Source organism: Salmo salar, chromosome 11, assembly GCF_965601325.2.
Source record: "Salmo salar chromosome 11, fSalSal1, whole genome shotgun sequence".
NCBI lineage: Eukaryota > Metazoa > Chordata > Actinopteri > Salmoniformes > Salmonidae > Salmo > Salmo salar.
The window spans coordinates 34,348,690-34,358,751 of NC_138301.1; positions in this window are offsets into that span (position 1 = coordinate 34,348,690).

Consider the following 10,062-nt stretch of genomic DNA (forward strand, 5'->3'; position numbering starts at 1 on the left):
TTTAAAACAGAAGAATAAATCCTCTAACTAATAACAATGCACAGTGTGGAGAGAGCCAAATCTCCTCCCAATATTAGCACAGCTATGGTGACTGGCCCAGCCGTGTGTGTGTGTTGCATGCTGACTGTAGTGCTTAGCCTTCTCCCTAGTGGGTCACTATGCTGGATGGCCATAAATACAAAGACTTTAATTAACGGTTTAGGAGGACACACTATGTGTGTGTGTGTGTGTGTGTGTGTGTGTGTGTGTGTGTGTGTGTGTTTGCGTGTGTGTATGTTTGTGTGTTTGTATGTGTGTGTGTGACATATTCAGACAAACACATGTTTGTGCAAGTGTTCTTGCTTGCCAGCCTGCATGCCTCTATGTACATATGCGTGCACTTACGTGTGTGTGTGTCCTTTAGCATGTTTATGTTGCGTACATACAGTGGCTGGCTAGCGTAACAGGGTTCAACTGTGTGTCTGTCTCTACCTACCTGACATCCATCACCAGGGGAGACTTGAAGATTCGGGCAAACAGATCATCCATAAAAACATTCAAAACAACTTCATTCAGGTAGACTGGAGTCTTATAGAACTCATTACCTCTGTCAGGATGCAATCAGAATAACCTACAGGCGTGAAATAGAGCCAGCCATACAACGTCTGAATCAGGATCCAAATCTGTCTCTCAGAGTTGGAGATGAGGGTGGATGGAGGGATGGAAGGATGAGAAAACGAGTGTACAGTGCTGCTGCCACAGTGACTGCACACAGAGAGCACAGTGTTATAACAGTATTATAGTACTGTGTGCATCCCAAATTGCACCCTATTCCCTATGTAGTGCACTTCTTTTGACCAGGGCCATAGGGCTTTGGTCAAACGGAGTGTACTATATAGGAAATACAGTGCCGTTTGGGACGTAGCTCTGGTGTGGATTTTCTCTCTGTTGGGGTCAATGATTCCATGTTTTAGGAGAAGAACCTGTTCAAAATAGTTGAAGAGGTGACTCAAACTATCAAAGTATTCACAAAAGATTCCAAACTACAAAAGTATTTACAATATTCAAACAACCAAAGTATTCGAAACATTCAAACTACCAAGGTATTCACAAAACATTCCAAACTACAAAGGTATTTACAACATTCAAACCAGCGAAGTATTCCAAACATGCCAAGTACACTAGCTTTTTGGTAGAGCACAACACTGCTGGGGACACCCATACAAAAAATGTACGCACTCGCTGATACACTGTGTCACTAAATGGCTTGTTTTATATTATGTATCAGAGATCTGGTGTTTATTAACATTACTATCAGGGTCTTCTGCCTTTCAGAGTTTTCTGTCCTGTCTCTGTCTGCTCTGTCTCTGTCCTGTCTGTCCTGTCTGTCCTGTCTCTGTCTGTCGTGTTTCTGTCTGTCCCGCTCTGTCTGTCCTGTTTCTGTCCTGTCTCTGTCTGTCCTGTCTGCCTGTCCTGTCTCTGTCTGTCTCAGCTGTTCTCTTGCCTCTAGCTAGCATCAGCATTATGTTAAAGAGATCAATGTTAATGTTCACCCCAAATCAACGTTTTTGTTCCGACCTCAGAAGTGGTCATGCTGTGTCTATATCCCTCTCCATCTGTTGTCTAGAACACGCTGTAGGCTGGGAATGAGGAGAAATCTACAGGAGTCAACAGAAACCAGCCCTGTGAGACTACCATTACTACCCCTTTAAAGGGACCTTTCACTCACAAATTGAAGTTTGTCTGAGTTTTCATGGCCACTGTCTAATTTCCTGGTATTACTAGTTTGATTTTGTGCTCATCTTTTCCGTTCATTTGAAGTGGAGACATATGGCTGGATCTACAGAACCGATGTTGTGGGATGTGGTTAGCATCTGGCAATCTTTGATTTAAAAGTGCAATGTCCCTTTAAGCTCTACTAACAACAATGCCTCTCTACATTCATCCCTCACACTGAGGATTTATGTTACGGCATTACCAAAATGAAATGACTCACTCTCTTTTGAATAAAATAGTATTTTGGAATGAGACATTCATTAGGAGCTAGGGCCAAATCCTCCCACTTAGCTCTGCTGCTGTCTCTGCCAGTAGATTGATTAGCAACTAGTGAAGTAAACACCTGGGTTCAAACACTATTTGAAATATTTCATATACTTTTTCTTTAGCCTACATGCCTGGAGTGTGTGCTCCAGGTGGGTGGGGTTTGTACTTGTGCCACTGTTCTATTACTTCCATTGCGACAGGCCAACTCAATCAAGCATATCTAGAGCATTTGAAGTTATTTCAAATTGTATTTGAACCCTGGTTTGGTAGCGATGCTTGCATCAGTATTCATTAGCAGCTAGCTGTTGATGCTAGGCTATCAGTATGAAGGCTGTGCCTCTGTATTGGTAGTATCGTAGCCCAGCAGCTTGTGGCCAGATAAACTGCAGGTATTAGTGGTTATTTATGATGAGGGGGAGGGTGGGAGAGGGAGGAAGGGAAGAGAGGGAGGAAAGTTAATTTGTGCTGCTCTGGCTGTTGTGTGGTTCTGCAGAGGTGATGGATGTTGCTGAGTGTTCTAGCAGGCTGGTGGAATGGTTCTGGCTACAGCAGAATATTGCTAGTATATTATATTATAATACAGAATACTACACTTATGTTCTCTAAATACATTCTGTTGTTGTTTTCTATTTGAAAGTAAATAGTGTGAAGAACTTATACTTCATTAAACTCCTTTCAACTTTAAACAAATTCTTGGCCAAAAAATGCAGAAAAGCTGGATGAAACAAACAATGTGATTTCCGGATTATGGTATATACTTTCTTAAATTCAAACTGTTATAAAGGTATACAACTATTTTAATTGGACCAGTCACTTTGATTTGAATGGTTAACCTTGAGAACCGTCTGTAGTGATTGTCATTTAGTTCAGCAGATGAGTATTATCTCAGATATAAACAGATGGCCAACAGTGGAACTGAGCCTGGTAGATCTGTTGATCTGAGGCTTTAATAATCATTATAATGTTTGATGATGTTTAACAAAGCATGAGCTGCAGTCATTAAAATGTCTATTGTCAATAAATCAGTTCCTCCTGTCTGCATGCACATCCTCCAAACTTACTCTTGAAGAGCACACAGCACTTTACTGTACAGTACGTGCTACAGCACACCATGCATTATAGTGCTATCGATCCACTGTGTAATTCACAGTGTCTACTCAACGTGGTATTTACTGCCTACTGTAGTTGTTGTTGAAAGATGTGTTGTTTAATCAAGCCCAGAAGGTTCCTTAGGTCCTATAGATGAAGTCAGCTAGAAGGTATTGACGGTTCCTATAAGTCCCGCTCCCTCTCCTCCCCCTCCCCCCTCCATTAGGGTGAGTCACAGCCAGCCGCCGGGCCTTGATGGACAGACCATTACTCCTCAGTCCACTGGGCCTGCTAAGTGCAATGCATTTTTAAAAGCTGGATAAAAAGAGAAGGTAGAGGGGGATGAGGAGCCTCCTAACCCCCTAACCTCCTAACTCACTAGCCCCCTAGCTCCCTAAACCCCTAGCTCCCTAACCTCCTAACCCCTAGCCTCCTAACCCCCTAGCCTCCTAACCCCTTAAACGCTAGCTCCCTAACACACTAGCCCCCTAACCTCCTTACCCCCTAGCCCCCTAACTCCCTAGCCCCCTAGACTCCTAACTCCCCTTAGCCCCCTAACCCCCTAGCCCCCTAGCTTCCTAACCCCCTAGCCCCTAGCCTCCTAACCCCCTAGCCCTCTAGCCTCCTAAACCCCTAGCCCCCAAGCCTCCTAACCCCCTAGCCCCCTAGCCTCCTAACCCCTTAGTCTCCTAGCCTCCTAACCCCCTAGCCTTCTAACCCCTAGCCTCCTAACCCCTTAACCATTAGCTCCCTAACCCCCTAGCCCCCTAACTTCCTTACCCCCTAGCCCACTAACCCCCTAGCCTCCTAACCCCTAGCCTCCTGACCCCTTAACCACTAGCTCCCTAACCACGTAGCCCCCTAGCCTCCTAGACTCCTAACTACCTAGCCCCCTAGCCTCCTAGACTCCTAACTACCTAGCCCCCTAGCCTCCTAACCCATTAGCCCTCTAACCCCTAACCCCCTAGCCCCCTAACCTCCTTACCCCTAGCCCCCTAACCTCCTTACACCTATCCCCTAGCCTCCTAACCCCCTAGCCCCCTAACTCCTTAGTCTCCTAGCCTCCTAACCCCCTAGCTCCCTAACCTCCTAACCTCCTAGCCCCCTAGGCTCTTAACCCCCTAGCCCCCTAGCCCCCTAGCCTCCTAACCCCTTAGCCTCCTAACCCATTAGCCCTCTAACCCCTAACCCCCTAGCCCCCTAACCTCCTTACCCCTAGCTCCCTAACTCCTTAGTCTCCTAGCCTCCTAACCCCCTAGCTCCCTAACCTCCTAACCTCCTAGCCCCCTAGGCTCTTAACCCCCTAGCCCCCTAGCCCCTTAGCCTCCTAACCCATTAGCCCTCTAACCCCTAACCCCCTAGCCCCCTAACCTCCTTACCCCTAGCCCCCTAGCCCACTAGCCTCCTAATCCCCTAGCCTCCTAACCCCCTAGCCTCCTAACCCTCTAACCCCCTACATTAGCACCCTAACCTCCTATCAGCCTCCAGCCTCTGGCACCAGAACCGTGAGACAGACTACGGTGGTCCCTGGACGTCAAGAGGACCATTACTCAATCAGAAATGATTCTAGCAGGAAGGTGTACTGTTACTCTACTACTGTGTGTGTGTGTGTGTGTGTGTGTGTGTGTGTGTGTGTGTGTGTGTGTGTGTGTGGTGTGTGTGTGTGTGTGTGTGTGTGTGTGTGTGTGTGTGTGTGTGTGCATTTGTGTACTTAATAGTGTTACACTTCAGTTTTATTGCTGTTAAAAATAATGGTAGTAAAGCTATCACTACTCATTGATCCCTTTTATATACTGAGCAAAAATACAAATGTAACAGATTTTACTGAGTTATAGTTCATATAAGAAAATCAGTTAATTAAAATAAATGTATTAGGCCCTAATCTATGGATTTCACATGACTGGGAATACAAACATGCATCTGTCAAGACCCTCAGATACCTTTTTTTTAAAGTAGGGGCGTGGATCAGAAAACCAGTCAGTGTCTGGTGTGACCATCATTTGCCTCATGCATCGTGACACATCTGTCACGACTTCCACGTCGCCGGTCTTCTAGCCATCATCGATCCACTTTTCATTTTCCATTTGTTTTGTTTTGTCTTCCCACAAACCTGGTTTCAATTCCATCATTACATGTTGTGTATTTAACCCTATGTTCCCCCCATGTCCTTGTCCAGAATTGTTTATTGTAAGTGCATGTGCACGTTTATTCTGGTGTGCGACGGGTTTTATACCCATTCATTGTTTGTTCTGATTCCGGTGGTTTTTATTATTAAACTGCTCCGGTGTAAACCCAGAGTTTGCTCTCCTGTGCCTGACTTCTCTGCCGCCAGTACGCACCCCTTACAACATCTCCTTTGCATAGAGTTGATCAGGTTGTTGATTGTGGCCTGTGGAATGTTGTCCCACTCCTCCTCAATGGCTGTGCAACTTTTCTGGATGGCAGGAACTACAACATGCTGTCTTACACAATGATCCAAAGCATCCCAAACATGCTCAGTGGGTGACATGTCTGGTGAGAATGCAGGCCATGGACATTTTTAGCTTCCAGGAATTGTGGAGAGATCCATGCGACATTGGGCCGTGCATTATCATGCTGAAACATGAGGTGATGGCAGCGGATGATTGGCACAACAATGGGCCTCCGGATCTCGTCACTGTATCTCTGTGCATTGAAATTGGCATTAATAAAATGCAATTGGGTTCATTGTCTGTAGCTTATGCCTGCTCATACCATAACCTCATCGCCACCATCAGCAAACCACTCGCCCAAAGGACACCGTACATCCTGTCTGCCCCCTAGCCTCCTAACCTCATAGCCCCCTAGGCTCCTAACCCCTTAGTCCCCTAACCCCCTAGCCCCCTAGCCCCCTAGCCTCCTAACCCCCTAGACCCTAGCATCCTAAACCCCTAGCCCTCTATCCTCCTAAACCCCTAGCCCCCAAGCCTCCTAACCCCTTAGTCTCCTAAGCCCCAAGCACCCTAGCCTCCTAACCCTTTAGTCTCCTCACCCCCTAGCCCCCTAACCTCCTTGCCCAGCCGGTACAGTTAAAACCGGGATTCATTCGTGAAAAGAACACTTCTCCAATGTGCCAGGGGACACTGAAGGTGAGCATTTGCCCACTCTGTTATGTCGCCGAACTGGAGTCAGGTCAAGACCCTAGTGAGGCCGATGAGCTTCCCTGAGATGGTTTCTTGTGCAGAAATTCTTTGGTTGTGCAAACCCATAGTTTCATCAGCTGTCCAGGTGGCTGGTCTCAGATGATCCCGAATGTGAAGAAGCCGGATGTGGATGTCCTGGTCTGGCGTGGCTACACGTGGTCTGCGGTAATGAGGCCGGTTGGACTTACTGCAAAGTTCTCTAAAGCGATGGCTCTAAAACGATGGCTTATGGTAGAGAAATTAACATTAAATTCTCTGGCAACAGCTCTGGTGGACATTCCTCTGGTCAGCATGCCAATTGCACGCTCCCTCAAAACTTGAGACATCTGTGGCATTGTGTTGTGTATAGTATTAAAGATGCACTCTCGTCTCCTCCCTTTTTCTCCTAGCCAGGTAGGTAGCCTAGCGCTTAAGAACGTTTGGCCAGTAACCGACATGGTGAAAAAATCTGGCTTTCTCCCAGTTAATCCCAAACAAAAACTGTTTCCTGGGTGATGATAACATAGATTAAGGATACACCCCCCCCCCCCCCCCCCCCAATCTGTAATAAAAACTCCCCATCAACATCCGTCAGTTTAAACTACAGATATCATTTTTTTTGTATGGGCTGCGTCTCAATCCACCGCATTCGTTTTGCTCTACGAACTCCACAAGTGTCACTGGACTCATCTGAAGTCGGTAACGCTGATGTGCCAACTTCTGTCTGTAGCGTCCGAACAGTTTGAGCTACAAGCTATTACTATGGACCCCACTATGGACAGGGGAGTCTGTCACGAATACAATGGTGTTCTCCGTTTTGCTCTGCAACCCCCTGGGACTGGGACTCGTCTGAAGGTAACCAACCCATACAAACAAATAGAAGCATGGAGGCCAACAAAAATAAGGGGTTAAATACGTGTCCAAAAAAAAACTATTTCCTGAGCTTTCTTACATCTACTAGATATAGGACGGACACTTCAAAACCTTATCCCTTATTTATTTGTTGTATTTTTTGCCACTAATGTGTTATTCAATGCATTTCTATGGGCTATAGTAGTAAAGGCCAAATTCTATATTTTATCAAATAATGTTTTAATTAGACTTTTAGAAATGCAGAGAACACAATTCGGTTGAATGCATTCAGTTCTGCAAATTACTAGGTTCCCTGCTCTCCTCTCCCTTACTCTCTTCTCCTCTCCTCTCAATGAAAAATACACTGCTCAAAAAAATAAAGGGAACACTTAAACAACACAATGTAACTCCAAGTCAATCACACTTCTGTGAAATCAAACTGTCCACTTAGGAAGCAACACTGATTGACAATAAATTTCACATGCTGTTGTGCAAATGGAATAGACAACAGGTGGAAATTATAGGAAATTAGCAAAACACCCCCAATAAAGGAGTGGTTCTGCAGGTGGGAACCACAGACCACTTCTCAGTTCCTATGCTTCCTGGCTGAGGTTTTGGTCACTTTTGAATGCTGGCGGTGCTTTCACTCTAGTGGTAGCATGAGACGGAGTCTACAACCCACACAAGTGGATCAGGTAGTGCAGCTCATCCAGGATGGCACATCAATGCGAGCTGTGGCAAGAAGGTTTGCTGTGTCTGTCAGCGTAGTGTCCAGAGCATGGAAGCACTACCAGGAGACAGGCCAGTACATCAGGAGACGTGGAGGAGGCCATAGGAGGGCAACAACCCAGCAGCAGGACCGCTACCTCCGCCTTTGTGCAAGGAGGAGCAGGAGAAGCACTGCCAGAGCCCTGCAAAATGACCTCCAGCAGGCCACAAATGTGCATGTGTCTGCTCAAACGGTCAGAAACAGACTCCATGAGGGTGATATGAGGGCCCGATGTCCACAGGTGGGGGTTGTGCTTACAGCCCAAAACCGTGCAAGACGTTTGGCATTTGCCCGAGAACACCAAGATTGGCAAATTCGCCACTGGCGCCCTGTGCTCTTCACAGATGAAAGCAGGTTCACACTGAGCACGTGACAGACGTGACAGAGTCTGGAGACGCCGTGGAGAACGTTCTGCTGCCTGCAACATCCTCCAGCATGACCGGTTTGGCGGTGGGTCAGTCATGGTGTGGGGTGGCATTTCTTTGGGGGGCCGCACAGCCCTCCATGTGCTCGCCAGAGGTAGCCTGACTGCCATTTGGTACCGAGATGAGATCCTCAGACCCCTTGTGAGACCATATGCTGGTGCGGTTGGCCCTGGGTTCCTCCTAATGCAAGACAATGCTAGACCTCATGTGGCTGGAGTGTGTCAGCAGTTCCTGCAAGAGGAAGGCATTGATGCTATGGACTGGCCCGCCCGTTCCCCAGACCTGAATCCAATTGTGCACATCTGGGACATCATGTCTCGCTCCATCCACCAACACCACGTTGCATCACAGACTGTCCAGGAGTTGGCGGATGCTTTAGTCCAGGTCTGGGAGGAGATCCCTCAGGAGACCATCCACCACCTCATCAGGAGCATGCCCAGGCGTAGTAGGGAGGTCATACAGGCACGTGGAAGCCACACACACTACTGAGCCTCATTTTGACTTGTTTTAAGGACATTACATCAAAGTTGCATCAGCCTGTAGTGTGGTTTTCCACTTTAATTTTGAGTGTGTCTCCAAATCCAGACCTCCATGGGTTGATAAATTGGATTTCCATTGATTATTTTTGTGTGATTTTGTTGTCAGCACATTCAACTATGTAAAGAAAAAAGTATTTAATAAGATTATTTCTTTCATTCAGATCTAGGATGTGTTGTTTAAGTGTTCCCTTTATTTTTTTGAGCAGTTTATTAACAGTGGTCCTCTCATTTGTCTCCTGGTTGGTTGGCTGTGTGATGCGGCCACTCGGCCAGAGAGAGTAAAACATCACAGATCACAACCTGGAGAGAAGAGAAGGAGAGGCTTGGCAGTGTTATCTCTCTCTCTCTCTCTGTCACTCTCTCCTCCCCCTCTCTTTCTCTCACTCTCTCTCTTTCCCTCATTTCATCTCTCGCCACCTTGCTCTTTCTCCATCTCTCTCTCTGCCTCTCTCGCTCTCTCTCTCCCTCTCTCTCTCCCTCTCTCTCTCTCTCTCTCTCCTTCCCCCTCTCTCTGGTTTCTGCCACAGCAGCCAGATTGCCCTTCAGTTCAGGTAATGAACCCACTCTATCACAGGCCTGTAACACCATTCCCTTCGCCTCATTCCTGTTCCCCTTTCATTCCCATCTCACTCGCCCCCAGCTCTCCAGCTCTCCTCGCCTCGCAACTCAATTATTACAAGACAACGGAATGAGAGCCTGTTTTAGTGACGTTGTTGTAAATGGACATTGTTCCATCTTCCTTTAATCTGTGTGTTTATAAACAGTTTATGTTGCTTGTTCTGGTCCACCCTTAGGAATAACTTAGAGAATGGGAGGTTGGTCCAAGTTAGCAGCTCTGTAACTGTGATGTAACTTCCTGTGACTTTTAACCAGAGGCCCCTTTAGTTTCAACTCTGCGCCGGTGCAGAGAGCAGACTTCAGTTCAGCGTTATCAAAATAAGTTCCTGAAAGTAACTTCTTTCATGTTGCAGATGGTTTGTTGTTCATTACAAAGGGAAGTTATTTATGGGGGCTCACTCACTCACACACACACACACACACACACACACACACACACACACACACACACACACACACACACACACACACACACACACACACACACACACACACACACACACACACACACACACACACACACACACACACACACACACACACACACCAGGGGGGTTAAAGACGGGGGCTTTCACAGCGTATGTTCACTACAGGCTTCACTGATCCTC